The sequence below is a fragment of the Aulonocara sp. 'chitande type north' Nkhata Bay genome, linkage group LG11 (assembly GCF_057382095.1).
Source record: "Aulonocara sp. 'chitande type north' Nkhata Bay isolate Kocher_YH1m ecotype deep benthic linkage group LG11, A_spYH_male_GT1.1, whole genome shotgun sequence".
NCBI lineage: Eukaryota > Metazoa > Chordata > Actinopteri > Cichliformes > Cichlidae > Aulonocara > Aulonocara sp. 'chitande type north' Nkhata Bay.
In genome coordinates, this window is record NC_141354.1 from 34,695,420 (window position 1) to 34,709,496 (window position 14,077).

Genomic DNA, 14,077 nt, shown 5'->3' on the forward strand with positions numbered 1-14,077 from the left:
TACCTTTAAACATTGCAGCTTTAACCAGCGATCCTTAAATTTCTCTGACAACTTTCACATAATCATCCTGGTTTGTTTGAGATTACATTCAAGCACTGAGTTGCTGCACTTAACTTTTATAGGAACTTTATGTTCTATTAACTCCTCTATTAGTAAGTTAATGAGCAGTGGGTCGGATGGAGGAGCTGGGGGGACAGGAAGACAAATTCCGTCTCTGTTTTGGAACCATTAAACCCCTAATGGATTCAAATGAAAACTAATTTTCTTCTATTTAGAAATTAGTCCAGATCAACACAACGAGATGATTTTTTTTCAGTCTTCTGCCTACAAATTATTTTGTTGCCCCAAAATTACCAAAACAAATTCATTATTGCAAGTTTAAGTATTTGATGAAAAATTTCCATTTTGTATTTTTCTTACCGAACAAACCCTGCAATGCAAAGTGCATAAACCTGCATTTTTTCTCATGGCCAGCAGGGGGCAAATCCTCTGGTTTCACATCTAATTACCTTACTGCTCACTCAGTTTATAAACTCAGTAAACACATTCCTGGTCTCAGTTTGTAGTTCCTCCTACTAGGTTCCTATTGGAGTCAAAGGAGGAGTATCTCAGTGTCCCATTTCTTGAGTGAGGGGAGAGTGGACCAGGAGATTCACAGACCAACTGGGGGAGGCATTCTCAGGGCTTTGGATGCTTCACAAATCTGTTGTGGTGAAGAAAGAATTAAGTATGAGCGCAAATTTGTCAATCATCTATGGCCACAAGCTGGGGGTAGTGACAGAAAGCTGAGCAAATGAGCAGAAATGAGTTTCCTCCAAAAGGTCATCACCCTAGCAGTAAGGTGAGGAGTTCAATCATTCAGGTGGAGTTTAGAGTACAGCTCCTGGGTAAGGCATTTGAGACATGTACTACCTGAAGGAGGGCCCAGAGCAGACCCAGGACACATTGGAGAGATTGCAGGCGATGGATGGATGGATGAATGGAGAGCTATATAAATGCAAGTACATAATTACCAGACTACAATCCTGCACACCGACACAGATCCCCTCCTCTGAAGAGGACACATGCGAGATCTTCCTTTTAGTGTTCAAGTATGAACAACACAACAGCAAAGAATGTTTGAACTAAAAACTAGCTCAAAAGGCATTTCACAGTAATTCTACTAACAGGTGCAGGCTGGAGAAATGGAGGCTGAAATGCTACGAGCCTGACTGCTCATCACTGCTTCAGCAGAAGATCAGGCTGTCTGCTTAGCTGGGTTTGGCATATACTCGGCTTTAACATCACTCTGGGTTCTTCCACACTACCTTTGTGCCACTATGCTGTCTGTGCAGATTTTATAGCTTCAGTTTTCTGTCCTGGATGCAGTTTGCACTGTACCTTCACGTTACTGTCCATGGATGTATCCACTTTTTAGCTGTAGACCATTCCACTGTTTTCCCTGCATACTAACTGAAATCAGCTGATTGTGGTATAATTGTTCAGGACTGAAAGAGGGCATGTTTGAGTTTTTTCCTTTCTGTGCCCATCGTGCAGGTAAATGAAGAACCTTTGTAATGTAAGTAATGGTATAGTTTTAAATGTAATTTGATTACTGAATTCCATCCAGCAGTGTGTTGCATTACAGAAAAAAACAGTGTTAGTACAGTACTGGTGACTACATTCTTCTTTTATATACCAGTCGATGATTTCTTATCTGTAATTGCAAATAGGGAGTTGTGTTACTCATTTATATAAGAACATTAATGATTTAAAATGGTCCTTAGATTTAAATAAATATATATTTGTAACAAATGTTCCTCATTTTGGAAATGAAAGCCGTTTCCTGCTTTGTATTTCAGCTTTAAAAAAAAACATTTTCAGATCACAGATTACACCTTCATTACAGCTTAGTGAAAAAATAATTTAACAGAGAAGATGGAGAAAGCGGAGTTAAATAATTAAAATGTAAGGAACGCAGCTTTTCAGGAATTAATCTCTTGTAGACACCAATATGCACAACTAGGAGATGTTTGAGTCCTTTTCCAAGCTCTGTTTTATAAGAAATGCAAATCTGGCCATTTCTTTTGTCCATTTAACGAATTCCGTGCGTATGAATGAAACCGACAGCGTTGTAGAGCGGCAGTGTTTGGACGTCTAAGTTATCTTTGGGCCCAGATCTTCTCCCTCGGTTCAGCTATGCTGGGCCGGAGCCATCCATGCCTGCCTTCTATCCCCTAGCTCGCCCACAATCCCTGATTAATGTGGTCTGGGCGGGAGCTGTCAGAAATGGCAGAGAGAATCATGGGATTTCTCCTTCAGAGTCCCAATGACACCCAGCAGCTGCAGGAGTAAACAGATGACTAACCACTGGCCTTTTGGCAGCCTGTGGAGATTCACATGGAGGGAGGGCTGTGAACGTTGCTTTGACATTTAGGTGGATTAGAAAGTTCTTGGGTTCTGCTCTCGTGGTGTCAGAGGTGGTTGGCATAGTAATTATTTGCGTCTCGGTTTTTCTTCCGCTTGACCCCCAACCGCAGCGAAAATGTAGAGCTTCCACTTACTTACAGACGTTTGCTCAAATTAAAGCGTAAAACATCCTCATGCGCCTCATTTAAAAACAAATCACATTCTGTTTGCGTTGCTACAGGACAAAGAATAAGGAGCTTGCTTTGAAAAAAAAAAGAGGCAAAAACAAGCAATTGTCATTTCAGATCATGTCCTTCTGCAGAATGCATTTCAAATCTGGGGCTGAAGCTGTCCTGGGGGCACAGTTTTGTGTGAGGTATTGACATATTAAAGGCTCCATCAGACAATGACTGGTGTTTTTCTTTTTTAAACCACAAATAAATTACCCTCCTCAAAACACTATTACTCCTCTGAAAATGAAAACTCACTCATTGTGAATGTCTCATATCAGGTAAAAAACTGCAGAGAATTAATTAACCTTTGTCATTTTAATTGCTTTAGTGACAGCTGTCCTTTGGTGCCGGAGCTATCCTAATGCACATACTGTGGGCTTGTCAATTACTTTCACAGTGAATAGATTAAAACGCCACAGAGGATAGAGTCATTTCATTAGTCAGAATTAATGCCCCCCAGACATAACCAGGTACGAACACTTCACCCCTAAATATGCAGGAAAATGAACAATACTATTAAGCCCATATGAATCGAATGAATTGTGGCAACATGAAATTAAGTTTACGCTCTATTTAATTCTGTCCCACTGCTTATAATACATTTGCTGTATTGTTTCTTTTTTTTTCCTTTGAAAAGGAATAAAAATTTAGAATACTTTTAATAGACCACCTCACACACCTAAAATGTAGGACACCTATGTGCCGCAGTTAATTGCTCTAATGGATGTTAGCATCATAGCCCTGTCAGTTCTTACCTCAGTGGATAATGGCTGACAGCAGCAGCAGCAGCCGCGACTGTCTAATTCTCCCATTTTGCTCTTTGCGCATCTATGATCTAATGCCGCTGAGCTCATCATGAATCTGAAAGAAATTAGGCTGCTTTCAAATGTCTGTCTGCTGGGTGTCTGCTTTCAACACCAAATGTCTCCCAAGTCTCCAACCTTTTATCCCATTAGATAAGACAAGAGTCATTTTCACACTTAACCAGAACGCTAAGCCCTCCTTTCATGTATTGTCATGATTTTCACACTCGCATGCACAAAGAGTGATGGGAAAGTTCTCATTATGTTACAGTGGATGCAAAAAGATACATAAAATCAGTTACAGAATTACAACACCTGATGAATCTTTATATTGGATTCAGTCACTGTGGGGTTTAGTTTACCTGTGTTTGAAAATCAACTAGCATCAAAGACAACTAGCTGTTTTGCCCAGTATTAGGGTTTTTTTTTTTATTATTAATATTAAAATTATAGGACGGTGAATGCCAGTATGAGTTTAATGCATATGAAATATATTGAAAATAACCAGCTTGAATGGTAACATTAAAAAGCTGGATCAAAACACTCCACTGGGGTCCCAAAGATTTCTATACGTGTGCCAGAAACCATATATAACATTTCTTCTGTTAGTAATTTTTTCCCTTTTAAAGTGAAAATCACAGAGAGGGGATGGATTAGACTGAGAAGCGCGCTGCATACTCATATGAAAGTGACTCAAGCACGAGCTTGTCACAAAGAATATCATTTTATTGTCTGTTTGAGTCTAAACGAGGCCATAATTTACAAAATGAACATCATACTGCACTAAAAAGACTTCAAAATAGCTTTCGAGTAAGTTGACTCATTAAGAAAGTGTTTATTGAGATCAGCTGAGCAGCAGTTTTCCTTTAGTGCTTATTGACTTCAACACCAAGTCAAGCGACCCTCTGAACTGAGAGAGCAGGAATCGGATCAATTAATCATTTCATCTGCGTGCAGGACAGAAAGTAGCAATTATTTTGGGGGGTTACATTTAATTAACCAAATATTCATTTCGTTTCAGCTGAAAAATCAGGGCATAAAATACCATGTTGTAGCTGATAACAGCGTCTACAAGGTGCTCGTTTTGACACATTTATAACACTGAAGAAAAGATTTGGTAATCAGAAATCTTGATTCTCTTTCTGTAAGTGTTCAGATGCGACTAAAATCAAGATTTTATTTATTTAAATATGTGCAATCAAATATGCAGAAAAGGGCTTCGTGCTTTATAAACAGATCCACAATTCATAAAATAATTATTTAAACGTAGATTAATTAAACAAAAACAAAAAAACTTTAAAAAAAAAAGACTTATTCTCCCCATTTAACCTTTAAAGGTGACTGAAATTTGATTAGCTGGTTTTACTTAAAATGTCTAATTAAGAGTGACAAGTTGGACTTTTTTATCTTAAGCATGCTGTAAGGAGAATAAGTTACATGAACTCAGTATTGTATAACAACGCAAAGGATAAAATGTAATTAACACAACCGAAGGCATGCACTTTATGCCCATATATTTCATGCAATTTTATGATCTGTGTACTTTAGAAACAGAGCTCTCAGTTCGAGTCTCCTTCCTGTTACTTGTGCACCTTCCAATAACAGAAACGCTGATTTTATTAATATGTTAACATTAACACAAACCCGGTGATTGTTCATTTTTTGACCTAGCTAAACCTTTACATTACAAACTACAGACACGATAATCAAAGTCTAATCCAAGTCTAAGCACAAAATAAGTGAAATAATTATCACAACACTGTCTGAAGGCTCTGAGGTTAAATATTAAAAGTCCCATGAATATTTACACTTCCCATTTCAGCTTGTCAACAATAGCTTATTAAATGAAACAAGTACACACAACTATACTTCTCAGATTACCAACAAAGGCAACAGTGTTGGTTTTGCCATTTCATTATTTTACTGTCGGGTCATTTTAAAAAAAAAACAAAAAACAAACAAAAAAAAAAAAAAACATACAGTAGGTTAGTAGGATTTGATCTGTCAGACTCTAAACACTTCTCAAATTACAATAATTTTGTGACACTTTCAAGGTAAAATTGAGCTTTGTGTCCAAAATTAACAATTTAATTAGCATTATTTTTAAAACGTGTAACTTGTCAATCCTATCACCAATCCTAAATCTTGCCCTCTTCTCTCGTCTGTCTGTCAATTAGGCCTCACAAAGTGAGTTTCATTTTGTGTTCAAATAAGACTCCCAAGTTATTTTAACTCACCAGATGTCATTTTTCTAATGACCTCTGCAAAATCTAACTTCTTTTTGCAACCAGAGAAGATGCCCTCTGCTGGCCATTAGAAAAAAGAAATGCAGGTTCAAAGCTTTTCTGTGTTGGCTTCAATTTTCAGAGCCAAAAGCTAAGTCTATCTTTTATATACAGTCTATGGCTAACACCCAAATTTAGAGATAACTCAGTATAAATAGGTAAAACTAGCATGAATTAATACGTTTACCTAAATTTTACGCGTTTCATTTTTTTCCCCTTTCTCCATTTATTTTATTAGGACCCAGTCACACAGGTCTGGAGACCAGCTGGCACCTCCTGGTAACACATAGACCACTAAGGAAAAATGTGTATGCAAAAACTGTTTGGCGAGTAAATGCTGAATATTGCTGACAGCTGAAAAAGGTCACAAAGGTATATACAGAACTGAAAACCAATTACTTTGTTCACCAGCAGATCGGGATGGTTACTCGTATTTTTTATGAAAGACTGACTTGTCTGCAGACATTCGCCAGCTTCTCGAGCAGTAGTGATTATGTACAAGCGTGACGCAAACTGGGAATGGAAAAACCATCACCTTAATAATAAAAGTTGCTTCTTTTGAAATGTTCTGGTTGCAGTGTTAAGAGTTATCAACCAACCACTGTTAAGTCTTCCTGAAGGGAATGGTCTCCTCTTTCTGATTTCGCTCGCATTTTTCACAGTTTTACTGCTGCTCAAGTTGGCAGGCAACTTCACATCTTTTGTGCAAGCTACAGGGAACAAGCCAGTAGCAGATTACCTCCGCAAGGATGGTGCAGTAGCCATCTTTGGCAGCAACCACTCAGGGAAAAAAATATTTTCTCCAGTGGTTGACAGGGGGTCACCAACTAGTCTGTAGGCAAGTGTGACTGATGGGGCAAAACTTTGTAGGAATACATCAAAAACTGATTTACAAAATTTTTAAAAAGCATTGCATTAGTGCTCCTCTGACTACAGAGTCTTATAGTGAAGTTATTAGAGCTCCAGACATTACTGCTCATCAGGTTTCTTATCATGTTAACATTTTTCAGATGGTGGAGGTGAGGTTTATCGAACCTGACACAGTCAAGTACCGATCTCAAAGATGTGTTTGCTTTTCAAAATGACACAAGATATAAGAGGATTACAGAGCTCATGAATATGCCCCGTTTCTATCCTCTGATTTATCACTTTTTTCTCTTTATCAGAAATGCTCATCTCCATCCATAACAGCCTGCCACACCACACAAAGGCCGATGCTCTCGTGCCTGAATAGTTTAGATTCAATTTCAGTTAAGAAGAGAAGAAAAGTTAAAAGTGTATTTGATCTTGTCAACGTTTTCGCGTGTGTCTGTGTGACGACTGTGCCCCCAACAATTCACAAACAGCTACCCCTCAGAGGAAACGAGCAACTGGTTGAAAATCTATTTTTATGATACACAACGTTTACTGAAACAACAGCAAGAAGACGTGATGATTGGTGAATATCACCCTGTCAAAAACATCACTGAAGAACAGAGATAGGTAACGCTATTTATAATAGGCAAGACACAATGAAAAGAACAAACCGATCATTTTCTCCATCATTTACATCTCCAGAAGGGAAGAGAAAACCATAAAGGTATTACACAGCATCTGGTTATGTATCAAACCGTCAAGGCTTTGCAGACAGCATTAATTTTAAGTTCTCATACAGAAAGCTGTCTGCATGATGAGTGACCATTTTCCCATGTCATAGACTAAATATATAGAAGAATTTTCCTTCACCGTCCTGCCTTTAAAACAGGCTGGCAGGTACAACAACCGGGGCCAGCTTGCTCTGGAGCTCGGGCTTCGTTTGCCATTGATTTATATCTTAAACAACCTCTCCCGGTGCTTCCACTGCTAAAGGTGAGATGCACAGCCAGTGTTTGTGACAGAGATGGACTAGGAGCTGTGGCAAGAGAGAGAGGGATGATGCTGTTTTAAAAAATGCATCACCATTAAATCAAAGAGTAACCTTGAACGAGTTCAGGCCGGTGCCAGCTCGGTGACACGATCTGCCCTCAGCACGCCGTGCCACGGAGCATGCCAAACAGCGGGGAGAGGAGAGAGAGAGAGAGAGAGAGAGAGAGGGCTGCAGCGCTCTGATACAGGTTAGGCCTGTAGTGCTGGGTAGCAGTCCGGCTGGTTGCTGACCAAGGGCATTTACACAGGCATTTTGTCCAAGTTGGAGCAACCTGTTATGGGAAAACAAATGAGTCTGAAGCATGTCCTTGCAAACTGCCTTCAAAAGGTTGACTGAAAATAAATAACATCAATTAATCGATTAAACGCCCACCCCGCTATATGAAGTAAGAACGCCCACATTCCTCAGCAGCCGATGTCCAAAAATTGACCTTTTCACTCTTGAAATATGAATTATTCCTTAGGCTTCTTACAGCCACTGAATCTTTTCTGCTAAATTTAATAATCCCCAACACAGTCAAACACACACGCATCTCACTCAGCAGCTGCACAGCATCTCCTCCTCTCCTCTAGCACACAGGCAGGTTATGATGCATGGAGGAGCCGGAAGGAAGAAAGAAGATGAGGTCCAAAATTGCTTCGCTGTCTTATGCCACTTCATGAAACACTTGCACCTTTTAATCCATCAATTTGTGTTCCCGGACACAAATTTTCATCTAACTGGTTTCACGTGCTGATTTGTGTCCACGAACAGAAACCGAATATTTTTTAAAAGCAAGAAAAAAAGTCCTGGGTGGGTTAGCAATGGAAGAACATATTTAGCATGGTTTGAATCCAACAAATGGAAGGTTTTTACACTTCAACTGTGTTTTATTAGAAACTACTCAATGTGGTTTAAGCATTTAAAAACACTTTTTTTAAAAAAGGTTTAGGGACTAAAACCAACTTAGTTAGGTTTAGATAATGATCTTAGTTAGGGTTAAAATCATAGCCTGTATAAGACTGATGAAGTATCTCATCTTTAAAAGTAAAGCCAACACTATAGTGCCATAAATATACATTCTGTGTAATGGCCAGCAGAGGGCCATTACACAGACCCTTGTGATTTTGATTATCTAGATATTTGTGAGAAAGCAGCCCCTCATTCCCCTGATCTTGAACCTCACTAAACACTTTTCTGCTAAGTTTCTGAACTCAGTCGCTAATTTCGAATCACACTGAATAAAATATGAAGTTCATTCCGTAAATTATGGTCATTCTAAGCATCAAAAAGGAGGATTATCTGGAATTTTCCAGTACTTGAAATTGACAAGCTTTTAGCCAATGAGCGTTCACAGTCAGTGGCTTGTGGTAACACCACTTAACTGTACTTCACAAACCAGTCGCCGCTGTCTCAGTGACTTTGTCCATATTTTCAATTGTCTATGGTTAAAATAAAACAGTGGCCACTTTTTTCAAGGCTTGTTTTCTCGGTTGCCAGGGTGGCAAGTCTCTGCTGAAGACTGTTGATAACATACAGCTGACTGACACGAAACAACAAGACAATTCCTGTCCATGAATGTAAACAGAGATTTCTTTCCATTATTTCAAGTTGTGATGTGAGATTACACTAGATATTAATTATTATGTTGCCTTTGGTTTTCTAAAAATATCAAAAACACAGTAAAGATGGGCGAGACTTTTAAAATCCTTCCCCAAAAAAAGGACGTGTGATAGATTTTATATTCGTACATAGACTGAAATCTTGCTGAAACACGCCTGAGCTAATAAAGTGCAGGAGCTGATAAATTAAAGCATATCAGTGTCATTTTCAGCGAGATGAAAAGATGTTTCATGCACATTTGTGCAGGTTACTTCTCAAAAGAAAACCCACAAAAGCAGGATGATATCAGACAAACCTGTCAGCTTGTTATAGTCTGATTCTCACCTCTGAAACCAGGCAAACACAGGAGAGAACAGAACAGTAAACTATGTCTATATGTGTGTTGACTTAGCAGTGATAATGCTAATGAGAAAAGCTGAGATTAATTATTTGAAAGTGGCACAGAATGTTCGAGAGCCTCGCTGCATTGTACTCCAGCATGCTTTGAACTGTTATGTGATGCATTTTCCTCTACATAAATAATAAAACTGGTGCAGAAAGATTTAACAGATTCCAGTAATGAAATAAATGATGCTCAAAGTTTCCTGGGTGAGGATTTGTCTTTTCGGTTTTTTTGCTTTCCTCTAATCCTTAAACAAAAACTACACCTGCAGTGCAGACTTAGAAACCAGCTTGCTACATGATGTTCAACTAACTATCATCACCACGTGCTGTGGGCTGGATCAGTGAAGCCCAGGCTAAAGACGTTTGCACCTTTAATCGAAGAGATATCTTAATATAAGAAGTTCAACTTCAACAGGACATCTATACATGATAAAGAAATGCTGCTGTAATAAATGAAAGAAAGATCTGTTAGCTGCAGCTTATTGACTGTCCTGTAATTATAAAACACAAAGTTAATTCACAGAATTTTCTATAGCAGAACCAAAAGAGAAAAACCTCAAAACAAAACAGGAACTTTCCTGTCATTTCACTTTTTTTTTTTTATCTATTACCTAATTACTGTAGTGTTGCATGAATGGCCACATGGGAGATATTTATCATTAAAGATAAAGCGGTAAAACTTATGAAAATACAGAAAAAGGTCCAAAATTACGCCTTCCTTCACATCTGTTGGGGACAAATTGGCTTCTTTGCCAGCCGATTGTGGCCCCCGGGCATTGTTTCACACGCCTGCTGTTGACAAAAGACTGCACGGGCACACTGACGTCACACCCTGGTTTTGGATTCTGAATTTGGAAGCCTCTGTGTTAGCATTTCATCTAACATTGGTTTTCCGGAGCCAGACTTAAGACTACCATGTGTAAATGGGTTTAGTGCCGAGTTATCAGGTGATTAACAGCTCCATCCATAGACTGTATAGGGGCAAAGCACACATATTAGCTAATTAAAGCTAACACACTAAAAAACAGTAACGTTTTACTCACCAAAACTAAAGCAAAGACCTCTTGAACCATGAGTGCTGCAGGCCGTATTATTTGTCAGGTAATTCAACGAAGAATGCTCCAAAGGCAGCGCACAGGTTTAATTCCACAAGTGTAATTAATGGAGGTAAGACCTAACAGACACCTATGGGGTTTGCTCTTGGCGCACCTGTCACTCAACACAGCCACGCCTCTAACTTTAAACCTTAACAAAATGAAGGGTATAGAAGGTGGTGTTCAGATCCCTGTTGTCTGGGAAAACAGTGTTGTCCACCTCAGTGTATCAAGTAATATGCACTAAAAGCTCATTTAAAAGCACAAAACAATATATATATATATGATGTTACAGCAGAAAGCACTAGCTTGCACTTACATGCGTCCCTCGTGCAGTTAAAATAATCCACAAGAGACCACTTTGCAGGTCACAGGTTTAACTCACAGGACTCTCTGGCTCGTTGCCACCGTACACAGTACGACTCCACAGCTAGTTAGAGCTGTGGAGCCTGTATTAAAGTAAGGGTACAAAGAAACAAATAGAAAAATACTAATTTAACCATAAAATATTAAACTAAAATTAAACATCTCATTATGCTTAGTTTATCCATTAGGATTCAAAACCAAAAGATATTACCAACAATAATAATTTCAGTAGAATATGAAAACATATCAAAAACGTATTTACAGATATAATCAGACTGCATTTTGTTAACTTCTTGACCTCGTAGTTGAATCGTGTCCTCCAACGCAGCCACCATTATGTTGGTCATTGATTTTCATGGAAGCACAAGCTCTGTCCGCAATTAAACTCATTAAACTGAGTTCAACCAATTTTCTGGTGGTTTGGTCCTGCCTTGTTAAATAAAAAATTTTTAAAAACGCTGGAACAGCTCTGTTTGTCTCCCTCATATTTTTACCTATGTGGTGAGAAAAGAAAATGGAAAAAGGTTCAGAGCAAAGAAACACTTTCATAAAGAGAAAATACCAAATGTGAATGTGAGATTACTTTTATTGTTCTCGTCTGCTGCAAGACAAAGTCCCCAAGCTAATAAACAGGTTTAAGCACAGCAGACTAACAAAGCATTAGAGTGTAGCCTAGAGGAGGAAAACCCCACTGGTCCTTCAGCTACAACAGCTGAACTTTACATATTACTCGCTCATGCAGATTACCGAATCAAGGAACTACACTTATTTACGCTTTTTAATAAGGCACCAAAGCCTCAGAGGAAATTCTTTATTGAGACGACTGCTAGAAAAGCCGTGGAACTGCTGAGTCCCAGAACGGCACCTATATTTTCAGTAAATAATGTCTTCTGGGCTGGTATGGTATGCATAAAACAGTTAGCGGCGCATGTGGACCAACTTAAGTTGTGTGCAAGCATATCTTGGAAATAAAACACCTTGCAAAAAAGATCCCTTTACTCGGCGTGTTTCAGAGAAGGAACTATCTGTGGTATATAACTTATTTTTAAATCTAACTTCCTCCACTTCTCCCACATTCATTGAGACATGTCATCCATCTATCTGGGCCTCCGGCTGCAGTAGTTCCTCGGCCATGAGTGGCTGCTGCAGCGGGGCTGTATTTCAGCATGTTGAAGTGCATGGAGAATTCCCATGAAGGGTAAGGGATTATGGATTTTGGCCTCTAAGCTGCCTGGATGCCCAGTGAGGATGTCTCTGAGCGTAGTAATCTTCAAACACCACGCAGAGTGATGAGTGGGCACTGAGGAGTTCTACTCAGGATCTAAATGTGTTCCAGCAAGTTACTGGTGAGAGAGAGAGAGAGATAGAAGAAGAAGAGAGAGAGAGAGAGAGAGAGAGAGAGAGAGAGAGAGAGAGAGGAGGAGAGAGAAAACACCATTTGGTGCAGAAATGGAAAGGATCGACTCAGTGGCTCCTTCAGGCAAGAGACACTTTTGATCCTGTGACCGGTTTTGAGCTATAGTCTGTGTCGAAAACTCGTGCAGAGCAAGGGATCATATTGGAGTGGTGCAAATGTAAATGTCATGGTTCCCCATCACCACACATAAGCGCAGATGGAAAAAGCCAATTGGGCAATTTTTGGGGTCAGGTCGGGCACTCTCAGGGGGTGGCAAACCTTCATAATGAGGCCAGTCACAAGTCTGGTTTAGTCTGTGTCCCAGAAAAAAATAAGGGGATCAGTATGTTGGCTATTCTGGCGTTAGTTGATGCAGAGCTGATGATAGCGGAGTATGAAAGACACTGCTTGTTAATACAAAGGAAAATCTCTCAAATGAAGCACGGTGCAGAGTTAAGAGTAAGGAAATGTCAGAGAAAATCAATAGTCTCTGATCAATATCGGAGAGGAATTCCTCTGATTGAATTAGACCCCCAACAGCATCACTTAATTGTTTTCCTGTCTTATTTAAGTGAAGTCAAATTGCTTTAAAACCATCTTGGACCTGAAGATAAGATTGTGAGCGCAGGAAGACAATCAGATGGGTTGAAGGACATGGGGCTTTATGGAGATTGCATCCTCCCCTTAAGAGACCCCCTATCCATCTGCTCATATCAAAAGACTTTGGGATGATGTCTCAGGTATGGCTTGGGAAGGATGCCAAGGCACAGTAATGAAATTCCTTTACAAAATCAGATGGTATTCTAACATTAACGAAAGGCGCTGAATAGCCCAACAAACACAACATGGATGTATCCAGGATGAAATCAGGCTCCATTGTGCACAAAGTGACCTCGGTGCGTCGAAGGATCAAAGGGCTCAATATTCCCTGGGTGATAATCAAATTAAGCTGTACATAAAGCACACCTTCCAAATATAGATCCATAACGTACTGTTTAAATGTACCTCACGGTGCCTGATCGGTGAAATCGACTGAGCCGTATGCTGCTCACACACTGCTTGTGACTGTGCAGCACAAATACTGTCCAAGGCGACAAACAGGTACATCAATTTGGAGCATGACAAGAAATTCCCTTTAGGTGACAACAAAACGTACATGCTATTAGATCAGCTGCAGTATACTGTGATGAAATAAATTGAAGCCAACAGATGAAAGCTCGGGGCCCCAAAACAGGAGAGAGAAGACTATTAAAGGTGCAGCTCCACTGCTTTGTGTTGCACTGCCATCCTTTGGGCACACAGAGAACTAAACATCAGCAGTTATTTTGAGAGCAGACTGGTGGAGGTCTGCACAAGACTGTAGACAGAAGAAAAGAGGACACGTGTGCATGTAAAGCAAATAAAGATAACGCATATTAAACACATTAGTTTATATGCAGGTAAGGCTGATCGATTCCCATTTGTTCCTTTTTTAAATCCTCCTTGCATCCAGCAGGTCATAAGGTTTAGCGTTTAGGTTATAGGGATAAGGTTTTAGGCTTTAGGTTAGGTTCATGTCTGTTCAGGTTTTAAATGATTTTCACCTGTCCGCGTGGCCCAAATGAGGAAAAACTGCAAGGT

General features: G+C 39.5%; 1 protein-coding gene across 2 annotated transcripts in view; it reads right to left on the reverse strand.

Annotated features, from left to right (window-relative positions):
* Positions 1-14,077, reverse strand: part of glcci1b (glucocorticoid induced 1b) — a 73,592-nt gene that overhangs the window by 14,243 nt on the left and 45,272 nt on the right. Inside the window, exon 10 of one of the 2 annotated variants that reach the window (XM_086312307.1) lies at positions 584-703. The exons of the other annotated variant lie outside the window; for it this stretch is intronic. The gene's annotated coding sequence lies outside the window, so the exon portion shown is untranslated. Of the gene's footprint in view, positions 1-583; positions 704-14,077 lie in introns of those variants that run through there. 2 annotated transcript variants of the gene reach the window in all.